The sequence below is a fragment of the Mauremys reevesii genome, linkage group 5, assembly GCF_016161935.1.
Source record: "Mauremys reevesii isolate NIE-2019 linkage group 5, ASM1616193v1, whole genome shotgun sequence".
NCBI classification, from domain to species: Eukaryota; Metazoa; Chordata; order Testudines; family Geoemydidae; genus Mauremys; species Mauremys reevesii.
The window spans coordinates 16,863,015-16,876,436 of NC_052627.1; positions in this window are offsets into that span (position 1 = coordinate 16,863,015).

Consider the following 13,422-nt stretch of genomic DNA (forward strand, 5'->3'; position numbering starts at 1 on the left):
AATCTGTTTAAATAACTTCTTTTTAAAACTGCTTTTTTAAATGAATTGCTATGGAGAAGGAAGTAAAGTAATGGAGGGGGGGGAACACAGATTATGAAAAATCTTTAAAAATGAGAACTTGTACTAGTTACAGAATGAACAGCATATTGTATGTGCTGTGTTAGAGGTATGTTATGAATAACAAAAGCACTGAAGCATTTACATATTTGTTTTCAGAAATTCTGGCAGTTGGATTTCACCATTCTGTGCCTCTTTGCCAGAATCACTAAACAGTGATACATATGGCTTCTGAAGTACCATATGCCATAGAAAATGTTAGCTGATGCCTATACGGCTGCAACATACTATAGTCTTTATTTAGATTTTTGCAGTTTTGAACAAAGAATATTAGATCATACAAAACATTGTGCAAGCAATATGTAGCAAAGTAATACACTGCATTCAAAGAAAGCAAATTAAAAAGAATAAAATTATAGTTTTATGAATTAGGAGGCATTCACACCAATTATTATATCAAACAGCAAAACTATTGGGTGGGGATGTTATCTTGCACTTAGAACAAGAGGTTAGGACAAAGGACTCCATGGATGTACTATTCCCAACTCTGCTTTGGACTCAAGCCACAATTGAGAAAAACATTTCTTTCAGGAAAGCACTTAAGCTTAACTTAAAGATGGGCTTAAATCCCACACAGGCCAATAGGAGTTAAGCATGTGCTTAAGTATTTTTGTGACTTGAGACCTCACTCTAGGAGGTCTGAACTCCTAGAATTCCTGAATTGCTATATCTCTCAACTCCTTCAATCCCTCAGTTTACCTATCCTAAAAACAGGGATAATAATATTCATTTTACAGAAATGTTATAAGATCTCATTAGCGTACATAAAGTGCTTTGAGATCTTCAGATGAAAGTTTGTGTTTAAATGCCACGGATGATCATGAAGATACATACTACACAACATTTACAAAATTGATTTAAATCACGCTTGACCTATTTTAGAACATTGAGAAACACAGTCCAAGTTAGTTAAATCCCTACAAAATGTTTTAAATGAAAGCTGAAGTTTCAAAATAGTTCACAAATTTAGGCCCCGATCCTGCAAAGAGTTATGTACATCAGGATCTTTATGTGCATGAATGGCCTCTGAGCTCAATGGGCCAACGCAAGTGCATAACATCACTCACATGTGTAAGCGTCCGTAGGATCAGAGCTCAAGAAATCTATTTCTTCATTGATACATTGATACCTGTACAGGGAGACTTTGGCAAACCAGTAAAGTGCTTGAAATCACTATGGCTTATTGTTAAAGACCGCTTAGTCAGGGGTTAGGGTACCACCGAAAGAGTGGCTTGACCCCACGTCCTTCCTGGTAAGAATTGGGTTGAAGTTGCTGATACATGCATTTTTAAAGAGTAGGATATGTCCCAGGAATGTCTATTGGGGTCTCAAGGCTGCAAGCTCTGGAAAGACCCACACCTGGTAGTAAGTAATAATTGGAGATATACCAATCTCCTAGAACTGGAAGGGACCTTGAAAGGGCATTGAGTCCAGCCCCCTGCCTTCACTAGCAGGACCAAGTACTGGTTTTGCCCCAGATCTCTAGGTGCCCCCTCAAGGATTGAGCTCACAACCCTGGGTTTAGCAGGCCAATGCTCAAACCACTGAGCTATCCCTCCCCACTGCTTAATCAATAATCAGAAGGAACCTCTTGTGCGATCATTAAAACTGCTTACTTAACAAGGTTTCTTCAATTACTAATGTATAAATAAAGGGAAAAAGCTTGAGATAGGTGGGACTCGTTTCGGGACTGGCCTCTCCCTCTGGATGCATCTTCTGTTCCCCAGCAGCAGACAGGCTGCCGCTGTATCACTCGAAAGCCACACTCAGCTTTGGTAATTATCAAAGGTTGGGGGTGTTTTACTAACTTGTTGCGGACGTGTGTAAGTGCTTGAGACTACTAAAGTTTAGCTTTAAGTGAAAGCACTCTTGTGTTGTCCTGTTTGTGCCAGCCATCTATCGGTCAGATGGCCGTGTCTCCCCTGATTTATTTCCTGACACCTCCTCGCACAGAGTAAAGTTACCAAGAGCTTTGGGTTGAAAGAACCCCGGGTAACAACTCCCATTAACAATAATGGAAATTATATCAGATATTCAGTAGGCACAGAGTCCACTAGGGAGATTCACCCCAATTCAGCAAGGTACTTTAAGCATGTGAGTAGCCTCATTGACTTGAGTCAAGTAGTTCTTTGGGTTTTGAATCATTAAATTTGATGGGAGTGCTCACTTGCTTAATGTTGGGTATGGGTGTAAATACCTTGCTGCATCAGGGTCAAAACCAGGGCCGGCTCCAGACCCCAGCACGCCAAGCTCGCGCTTGGGGAGGCATGCCGCGGGAGGACGGCAGGCGGCTCCGGTGGACCTCCCGCAGGCATGCCTGTGGAGGGTCCGTTGGTCCCGCGGCTTCGGTGGAGCATCCGCAGGCGTGCCTGAGGGAGGTCCACCGGAGCCGTGGGACCAGCGGACCCTCCGCAGGCACGTCTGCAGGAGGTCCACCAGAGCTACGGGACCGGCGACCGCCAGAGCGCCCCCCGCGGCATACCGCCGTGCTTGGGGCGGCACAATTCCCAGAGCCGCCCCTGGTCAAAACAAATAAAAACATTGCATCCATTCAAGTTATGCACTAAAGAAACATGCCTTCTTACTGAAGAATCTCACATTTCTTTGTTGCCTTTTCCCTCCAATTTTTCCCCAGTCACACCCTCCCAAGCCTATTTTCATTATCTCTACAAACGGTGCCCATTCTTAAGTAAAGTGAGTTAAAAGGAAGACTGCCCCGGACTATTACAAAAATAGTCTTTAATTTAATCATTTTTAAAAAATAGAAAAATGGAAAAACAGAAAGTGATAAATTACCTAGAAATGGGCAAGAGCAATTTCTCTGCTGTAAGGGCCAGGTCCAAACAATCAAAGTCAACTAAAATCTTTCCACTGACTTCAAAAGGCTTTGGATCAGTCCCTATAAGAGAAAAGAATAATTAGCATTGCAACAAGGCTGTTATTGGACATGCTCCTGCTCTTATTGAAGTCATTGGCAAAACTCCCTTTGACTTCAACACATCAGATTTGCACCAAAATGGAAAAATAGCCTATGATGGCAAAAAAAAGTCTTTACAGTTATATAGGTCCCTAAAATCTCTGGCCAAAACACACAGGTTTATACTTAAGGGTCATGGTAGCCTTTTAAAAATGGAACATGATAATAAGAGTAATTAATAATATCATCCTGACTGTCATTGCTCTTGGGCTCACTACCACTTATGATAAAGGAGTACTCAGCACTTTTTTAAATCAAGCCACCTATATTTAGGAGTCTAAATATGGATCAGAGTACCTCAATTTAGGCACAGACATTGAAAATGTTCATCAATTTTTTTCCGCAAATTGTCTTTAGACAAAATTCCCAATAGGATTTTTAGATTCAGGTTGCACAATCAATCCCAAAGAGGAATCAGGTAATTATTAGCAAAATTCACCTCTTAGATCCTCATAAGAAGTTCTCAACTTAGTATGCTGCTCTCATTACAAGCACAGAGCTCCATTTATAAAATAATTTCCATCAACGAATGGCTATGGAGCTCCACACACATACAGAGAGTGGAACACCAAAGCTATATACTACCATGAGCATCTGAGAAGAGATGTTGCCCTTAGGAAGAGGAGAGCAATAAGCTGATTTTCATCACTGATTATCTTATAGGGCGGAATGAAACTTCTGTCCAAAGAATGTCACCCTATTTTCTTTCCCAAGTCTTCTGATTTATCCAGCTTTCTTCTCCAACCCTGCATACTGTTACCCGGGGTTCTTTCAACCCAAAGCTCTTGGTAACTTTTACTCTGTGAGAGGAGGTGTCAGGAAATAAATCAGGGGAGACACGGCCATCTGACCAATAGATGGCTGGCACAAACAGGACAACACAAGAGTGCTTTCACTTAAAGCTAAACTTTACTAGTCTCAAGCACTTACACACGTCCGCAACAAGATTGGTAAAACACCCCCAACCCTTGATAATTACCAAAGCTGAGTGTGGCTTTTGAGTGACACAGCGGCAGGGTTCCAGTGGCCAAATCTTCCGTCTGATGGTGAGGACCGCAAGATGTATCCAGAGGGAGAGTCCAAAAAAAGACCAAAAGAGTCCTCAAACGAGTCCAACTAGCTCAAGCTTTTTCCCTTATTTATACATTAGTAACAGAATGACATAGAATCATAGAATCTCAGGGTTGGAAGGGACCTCAGGAGGTCATCTAGTCCAACCCCCTGCTCAAAGCAGGACCAAACCCAACTAAATCATCCCAGCCAGGGCTTTGTCAAGCCTGACCTTAAAAACCTCTAAGGAAGGAGATTCCACTACCTCCCTAGGTAACCCATTCCAGTTCTTCACCACCCTACTAGTGAAAAAGTTTTTCCTAATATCCAACCTAAACCTCCCCCTCTGCAACTTGAGACCATTACTCCTTGTTCTGTCATCTTCTACCACTGAGAACAGTCTAGATCCATCCTCTTTGGAACCCCCTTTCAGGTAGTTGAAAGCAGCTATCAAATCCCCCCTCATTCTTCTCTTCTGCAGACTAAACAATCCCAGTTCTCTCAGCCTCTCCTCATAAGTCATGTGCTCCAGCCCCCTAATCATTTTTGTTGCCCTCCGCTGGACTCTCTCCAATTTATCCACATCCTTCTTGTAGTGTGGAGCCCAAAACTGGACACAGTACTCCAAATGAGGCCTCACCAGTGCTGAGTAGAGGGGAATGATCACATCCCTTGATCTGCTGGAAATGCCCCTACTTATACAACCCAAAATGCCATTAGCCTTCTTGGCAACAAGGGCACACTATTGACTCATATTCAGCTTTTCATCCACCGTAACCCCTAGGTCCTTTTTTGCAGAACTGCTACCCAGCCATTCGGTCCCTAGTCTGTAACAGTGCATGGGATTCTTCCGTCCTAAGTGCAGGACTCTGCACTTGTCCTTGTTGAACCTCATCATATTTCTTTTGGCCCAATCCTCTAATTTGTCTAGGTCCCTCTGTATCCTAGCCCTACCCTCCAGCATATCAACCACTCCTCCCAGTTTAGTGTCATCTGCAAACTTGCTAAGGGTGCAGTCCACACCATCCTCCAGATCGTTAATGAAGATATTGAACAAAACCGGCCCCAGCACCGACCCTTGGGGCACTCCACTTGATACCGGCTGCCAACTAGACATGTAACCATTGATCACTACCCACTGAGCCCGACCATCTAGCCAGTTTTCTATCCACCTTACCGTCCATTCATCCAGCCCAGACTTCTTTAACTTGCTGGCAAGAATACTGTGGGAGACTGTATCAAAAGCTTTGCTAAAATCCAGAAATAGTACATCCACTGCTTTCCCCTCATCCACAGAGCCGGTTATCTCGTCATAGAAGGCAATTAGGTTAGTCAGGCATGACTTGCCCTTGGTGAATCCATGCTGACTGTTCCTGATCACTTTCCCCTCCTTTAAGTGGTTCAGGATTGATTCCTTGAGGACCTGTTCCATGATTTTTCCAGGGACTGAGGTGAGACTGACTGGCCTGTAGTTCCCTGGATCTTCCTTCTTCCCTTTTTTAAAGATGGGCACTACATTAGCTTTTTTCCAGTCATCCGGGACCTCCCCCGATCGCCATGATTTTTCAAAGATAATGGCCAATGGCTCTGCAATCTCATCGGCCAACTCCTTTAGCACCCTCGGATGCAGCGCATCCGGCCCCATGGACTTGTGCTCGTCCAGCTTTCCTAAATAGCCCCAAACTACTTCTTTCTCCACAGAGAGCTGGTCACCTCCTCCCCATACCGTGCTGCAGAGTGCAGCTGTCTGGGAGCTGACCTTGTCTGTGAAGACAGAGGCAAAAAAAGCATTGAGTACACTAGCTTTCTCCACATCCTCTGTCACTAGGTTCCCTCCCTCATTCAGCAAGGGGCCAACACTTTCCTTGACTTTCTTCCTGTGGCTAACATACCTAAAGAAACCCTTCTTGTTACTCCTAACATCTCCAGCTAGCTGCAACTCCAAGTGTGATTTGGCCTTCCTGATTTCACACCTGCATGCCTGAACAATACTTTTATACGCCTCCCTGGTTATTTGTCCAATCTTCCACTTCTTGTAAGCTGTTCTTTTGTGTTTAAGACGAGCAAGGATTTCACTGTTAAGCCAAGCTGGTTGCCTGCCATATTTACTTTTCTTCCTACACAGGAAGACATGTCCCTTAAAGAAACCTTGTTAAGTAAGCAGTTGCAATAATCCAGCAAGAGGTTCCTTCTGATTATTGATTAACCAGGTATGTATTTTTCCAGAGTCTGCAGCCTTGAGACCCCAATAGACATTCCTGAGGGTACATCCTGCTCTTTTAAAATGCATGCATCAGCAACTTCAACACAATTCTTAACAGGAAGGGCGTGGGTGCCCTTACTCTGGCACCGCAAACCCCCTCCCCTCCTGCCTTGGTCAAGCTGAGATTGCTGAATGGCCAATTTACAGCTTGCTGACTAGGCTGCTTTTAACAATAAGCCATAGTGGTTTCAAGCCCTTTACTGGTTTGCCAAAGTCTCCCCGTACACATACTTGCTTAACTTTAAGCACAAAAGTAGGTCCATTGAAGCCAATGGGACATCTCACATATTAACGTTAAGTATGTACATAAGGGTTTACCATTTTGGGGTTATAACAATAAGGCTATGTCTACCCAGCAATTAAACACCCCCGGCTGGCCCAGGGTTAGCTGACTTGGCTTGCAGGGCTCGGGCTGTGGGGATATAAAATTGCTGTATAGACATTTAGGCTCAGGCTGGAGCCTGAGCTCTGGACCCCTCCCGGGGGGGATGGTCCTAAAGCCCAGCGTCCAGCCCGAGCATGAATGTCTACACAGCAATTTGTAGCCCCACAGTGTGAGCCCAAATCAGCTGACCCGGACATCTTTTTTCCAGTTTAGACCTACCTCAAGTCTCTCTCTACCTATTATTTAATGTATTTCCTGTCCTTAAACCATCATGAGCCCTATTGCCTTTGTACTTTTGTATTGGCTGATTTTATATCACCTATAATGAAAATACCTAAGTGCAGCACAATAATTATTGAAAACAACACAAAGAGCTAAAAATTAACCCAAAAAGTATCCTGCAATTTATAAAATCTTACCTGATCTAGGACAGCCAGCTAACCAGAGCAAGGACAAAAGCAAGAGAAACAGAAACGAAAGCCTGCTCAGTGCAAATCTGGATTAGACAAGAAAACCAAAAAGGCCAGTCAGAGCAGCAGACTCCAAGGACCGGGGTCTACAACTGAGAACACTGCGCTGATGGGTTCAGAAAGCGGAGTTCCAGGAACAGTCAGCGAAGTCACTGGGGAGGATCACGACTGTAACAATAGGACAAGGAAACAACATGGTTTCTTAAATAAACATGTCATAGGGCACGTAGGACTTCAGAGTTAGTCATTAACACCTTGAATTGCACCTCGAATGGAAGTTAATCCATAAAGTGTGCAGGGCACAGGTGGAATGTCCTCACACCCACTACCCCCAGGAAGTTGCATAGGGTGATCCAGATGGGAGATGACAAAGGCAAGGATAACTGTAGCAAGGCTTACATTTGATAGGAAAAATCACCATCTCCTGGCTAGCCATAAAGTCAGTCTCTCGGCACAGCCAGCCACAGTTGTTCTCTGTGGCTATATCCAGAAGCAGTGAAAGATCTAGCAGGCTCCTAAGTTTGCAAACCAGGCTAGATTGTGAACATTTTGAGGCAAGAACTTGAGTATATAGGCAACACCTGGCACATTGTATTCACTATTCTTTTAAGGAAGAAGTAGAAGAATGAGGAAAAAATTCACTAAATATATATTTGTAAGTGCAGGCACAATTCCTCTCTTTCCCCTTGGTGCATCCTCTGATGCAACAGCCTCACATCTATTGATTGTATGTTTGGTCTCAACCAAGGCCATATCTTGGTTAGATAGCAAGAAAGCAAAATAACAGCATACTCTTGTTTGAGTGAAAAGGAAGTAGAATGAAGTTCAGACCTGATTTAGTGAATATAATTTCATGGAAGTAAGCCAAAAAAGCACCATGAAACCTATGCTACTTCATCTCCATGACAAGAGAGGATAGTGTGTCCTCATGCACATTACCCCCAGTGAGATGCATATGGTGATCCAGATGGAAGATGACAAAGGTAAGGATAATTTTAGCAAGGCCTACATTTGATAGGAAAAGTCACCATCTCCGGCCTATCCTTAAAGTCGCAGTCTCTTGGCACAGCAAGCCACTGTTGTTCTGTCGGTTCTCACTTACATTAAAGCCACTTTACACAGTTCTGTCAGTGTACAGGGGCTCTTAAAGTGGATGTCACTGTAATTTCCAAATACCATCAGTGGGAAGAGACCTTGTGTCCTTCACCTAGGCTCCAACCTTACCGTATCAAGTCCCATGTTGCTCATCACATCCGCTGTGAGGCTGCCACTGGGGCAGGTTATTCAGCATCTTGTTTAAATAAGTTGGCTGTAGGCTATCTTAATTCTTTGTAGTGGATGTAGCGCTTTTGAAAGTTTCCATATTAATAGCCCCGGAGACTGTCTTTACTCACAGAACAGGAAAAGCCTGTGTGTCTGTGGCATTCTTTGCCCCAGAGTGGCCTACTTTTCCCCCATCTCCATCCCACACAACTGACAGTCACTAGATGTGAGATGAAAGTTCAGACTACATGCCCACCCAGTCCTGCAGAATGCAAACAAGGGTTCTGGAGATCTCACTGAAAACATCAAGATATCCTAGAGGTCAATAGTTCAGCAGGATTCCAAAAAGGATTGGACAGACCTATGGATACCAGGAACATCTAGAATTACATTAATTAGCAAGGAATTAAAAAAAATATTGGAAGGGATATAACCTTCTTCTCCTTTAGGGCTCGTCTACTCTTACATTTTATAACGCTCCCCTGAGCGCTGTAAAGCGCTAGTGTAAACCTCGTGGAGGTGGGTTACCAGAAGCGCTGGGAGAGCTGCACACTCACTGGGAGAGCGACCACACTCGCACTTCAAAGCACTGCCATGGAAGCATTCCCCCGGCAGCGCTTTGAAGTTTCCAGTGTAGCCGTGCCCTAAGGCAACCACTAACTGATGGAGGATAGAAAGGAACTTTCTCTATGAGTAAGTTATCTCATAATTGCTGATTGCAGAGTTTCTGAAGTAGCTGGTACTGGCCACTGTTGGAGACAGGATGTTAGATTAGATGGACCTCTAGTCTGACCCAGGTCCTTCTCCAAAACTTTTATTTTCCATGCTGGATTTGTGAGGTCTACTAGGCTTGGCCCTCACGTAGCTTTTGGACAGAGTGGTCAGGAGGGCTCACAGGCAAAACATCTTCCTTTAATCCCACTTGGTTTTTATTTCTAAACTATGAAGAACCATCCTGTAAGCAAGAACAAGTACTAATGTTTGTCCAAACCCCACCCAAGAAGGAATGTGGACAGGAAGCCACTCATCTTACCAACCATATCAGTGTCATTTGCCACAACTAGAAGGAATGTGAGCGATCAAGGGACCTGGTTCTAAGCCCACTAAAGTCACTAGGAAGACTCATGTTGAGATCAATGAGTTTTAAATCGGTCTCTGAAAGAAGAGGAAAATAGACTGCCTCTGATAGTAAAGTGGACAATAATCCATGTTTAGATGTCTGAGCCATGGCACTCACAAAACAAACAACAAAAAAAGATTTTTTAAACAAACAATTTTATTTAATCTGATTCCAGTAGATCTAGCCACATGGACAATCTAAGGACTGTGCTTTGCAAATGTAACTTAGTGAACAACTATGTTGTAATGAAGTCTGTAACCATCTGTATTCCTTTACTGCATTCCTTACCTTTCAACAACAACAACAACCAGCAGACACTGGGAAACATGCTGGATATCCATGTCAGAAACAGGTGTGTGACAAGGAGATATCAATATGGCTGAAGTGGTCACACTTTCTGTGGGAGGCTCTCTGCACTTACATTTAGTGCTGATTGTCGGGGTACAGACTTCATAGGGAACAAGACCCAGTATCTGGATTATTGTTACTGTTGTCTGACATCAAAACTATCTACTAACATATTTGTACTGGGACTATGAAGGGTGTTAACCCTTTCCTTTCCCAACCATGGACAGTCCTTATATCCCCCATATGCTGTGTTACTAAATGACACTTTATCTCCTTTTCTGATACATCTGTTTGGTGCTTCACACGTGCAGCTTCACTTTCATCTCTAACACCTAACGCCATTGTTTCCTATAGTCCTGGTGCCAGTGTGGAAAGAAGACAGCCTTGAATTGGGCTTGCGTTTGGACTGGCAGCAGATTGGCATTGGGCATTACTGTCAGGACTTTGGCATATCATTTAGTAGAAAACCTTGGCTAGTGAATGCCATCCACACCTAGCAGATGTGCCATTAAGTATTATGCCAGATGTTTTACATAATACAGCGCTGCTGGACACAATACTGCTTGGGGGAACCATGGCATCATTGTATTGCCTTTAGTATAAAATTCCATCTAGTTCACATTTCTGCAGGAGAAACCAAATGGTGCAATGGAGGGTAATAAAGTGGTGTCTTCCCCTTCCTATGCCCATAGATCAAATCTGTGACTGAATCATTTTGGTGTCAATTTCACTCTTATGCCAACGGAAAAGCCTTTTTTGTCTTTTAACCTCCAGTACTAACTCCATCTGGTTCTTCAAATGCTTTAGCCCTACAGCTGGCTCTGCTTAATGTATAGGTCCCCACGTTAATCAGGTAGGGCTCAGCTTTAAGTCTAAACAAAAGAAAATTAGCAAAATCATTGCGTGTGGAAGCAGAGAAGAAATTTCCAAAATACACTGGAAGCCAACTATGCTGCTCTACATCAATCATCCCCTCTGGCAGCCTTTTCTGTTTGGTCTTTCCTCGTCTGCCCTCCATCGGAAACAGGGAACATTGATGCTACAGAGGCTAAACGAGAGGAACATTATTTGCATTGCCCCGAAGAGTCTAGTTTTGCTCCCAGACGCTTTGACTGTTGCGGACGGTGTGTGTTACTGTTGGGCGGGAGAGGAGGGGGGGATCGATGTAGGAATAAGAGGGGCAGACAAGAGGCAACTGAAAAGCACCGACATCCAACTTTTGGTGCCTCTCTGTTTCCCTCCGCAGAGCCTCCCTCTGCTTTGCTCTGCTCCTGCTCCTCGGGGAGGGGGGAGAAAACTGGCCCCACGCCGGGCAGTGTTTCAGGCCGAGGCTTGTCCCTCCAGCTCCCCCGGTTCCCTTCTCGCCATCCGCTCCCCGAGCTCCCCCAGCTCACACGGCGGAAGGGACCTGGGCGCGTCTCCTCTGCCCACCCAAGCCCCGGCTCTTTGTCCAACAGGCTGCTCCGCCGCTGCCTCTCGCCCCGGCTCCTGCCCAGCCCGTCCTTCCGCGCGGACAAGGCGGCTCCACCCGCAGCTCCGGCCCCCGAGCGTCCTGCCCGGCTGCGGGAGCAGCCAGGAGCCGGGTCCCCGCCCCGGGAGCGGGCGGCGGCGCGCTAGGTAAGCGGGGACAGCTGCGGGGCTGAAGTGCTGGCGGCGCTGCGGGCTGACGCCTCGCCCGCTCCAGGGACCGGCGGGCAGCAGCGGGATCCGCTTCCCTCCTCCCTTCGGGGCGTCCCGGGGGAGGCTGGGGGTCCCTGGCTCCCCGGCTCCCTCTGCAGCACCAGGGTGGCTCGTCTCCTCTTCCGCTCGCTTTGCTTTATTACTCGCCTTCCCTCTTCTTTCTTTCTTTCTCCAGCTCTCTTACACACGCACCCTCTCTCTCTCTTTCATTTGATTCCTCCAGCTTTCCTTAGACATTATCGAGGAGGTAACTCTCCTGCCTTGGCAGGGGGATGGACCAGATGACCTAATAGGAGGAGCGCGCACACACACACACACACACACACACACACACACACACACACACACACACACACACACACACACACACACACACACACACACACACACACACACACACACACCATCCCTTCTCTCTCCTCCTAACGGGGAGGGACTTGGGCTTCCAGCCACAGTGGGGCTGAGAGTGAAGGCACGTGTGCCGTGAACACCGCTCTCCTTCGCCACTGGACTCAGTCCGTTTCATCCGAACCTAAGTGAGGACGAGACCGCTCTTGAGAACCAGAGGGGATGAGGTTACAGGGGATTCTTTCTATTAGGCCCGGGTTAGGTTTGCTGTTGTTATTGCTTTGGGTGTGGAACCAAATCCCAAAAGGCAATGGAGATCCTCTGCTGAAAATAGTCTTGCCAGCCGCTGGGCGAAAACCCTGGGGGCAAGGGACTTGGGCATAACGGGCTTGTTATGGAGGGCGACCTGAGATGGTGACAATACACACACGCGCACAAATCCGCACTCCCGAAGAAGTTGCCTTTCCGTGTGTCTCTCATATTTAAAGTGAACGCTCCCCCCTTTCACTCTCCATCTCAGTGTTTGAATGCAACTTTTGGGAAGTCCGACCTGAGTGAGAGCACCGCCGAGCAGACCAGCGAGATAATTCTGTCTCCTGGTATCCCCTGGATTCCCACTCCATTTATTGTGCCGCCCTAACAGGGCTCGGCTAAAAATAATAATTCTTCCCTTCCACTGCTTTCACCCAAGTGTCAGCGCCGGTTCACTGAGTGTTCGCCCCAAATCCTCCAGTAAACATTAATCAAGATGGATAGTGAATACAAAATATGTCCCCTTGCCATATCTGCCTCTTAATCCCGAGAGTGATTCTGGAAAGCAGCATTATACAATGCCTCGATTAATCCCTTACACGAACAAATGCCATTTCTGACCTACTCCATTTTCTGTGACTGGGGTCTTTCCAGTCTGATTTTAGCCTCGTTAGAGAAATGTTCAGATGCAAACGGGGATGGGGGGGAGCGCGGTAAGAGACCATTAACGTAATATGATGTGTGTTTCAACCAAACAAATTTCTGTTATGGAATCAAATAATACAATCATCCATCCTATAATTACCTGGGAGTGGTGGATGTGTGTCGGGGAGGGGTAGGCTACTCCTAAGTAGACTTGGTGCCGATATCATGCTTGTTTTCATTTCACTGATCATTTTCAAAGCCCTCTGGGTGAAGTGACCTCATTCGGCGCTGGACGCGGTGCTTGGCTAGATGGTTGCATGGGCGATTCTGGGTTGCCTAGTAGGTGAAACAAACTACTCCGTGTAATCCCAGTGAGTTGGGATTTGCGCAGCGAAGGGCTGGTTATCGCACTGCTTGAGATTTCTCCATCGGGTGTAGTTAAATTAACACACACACACACACACTTACAGACACGTCTACGGCTTTATTCAAAACCGTCTTCTA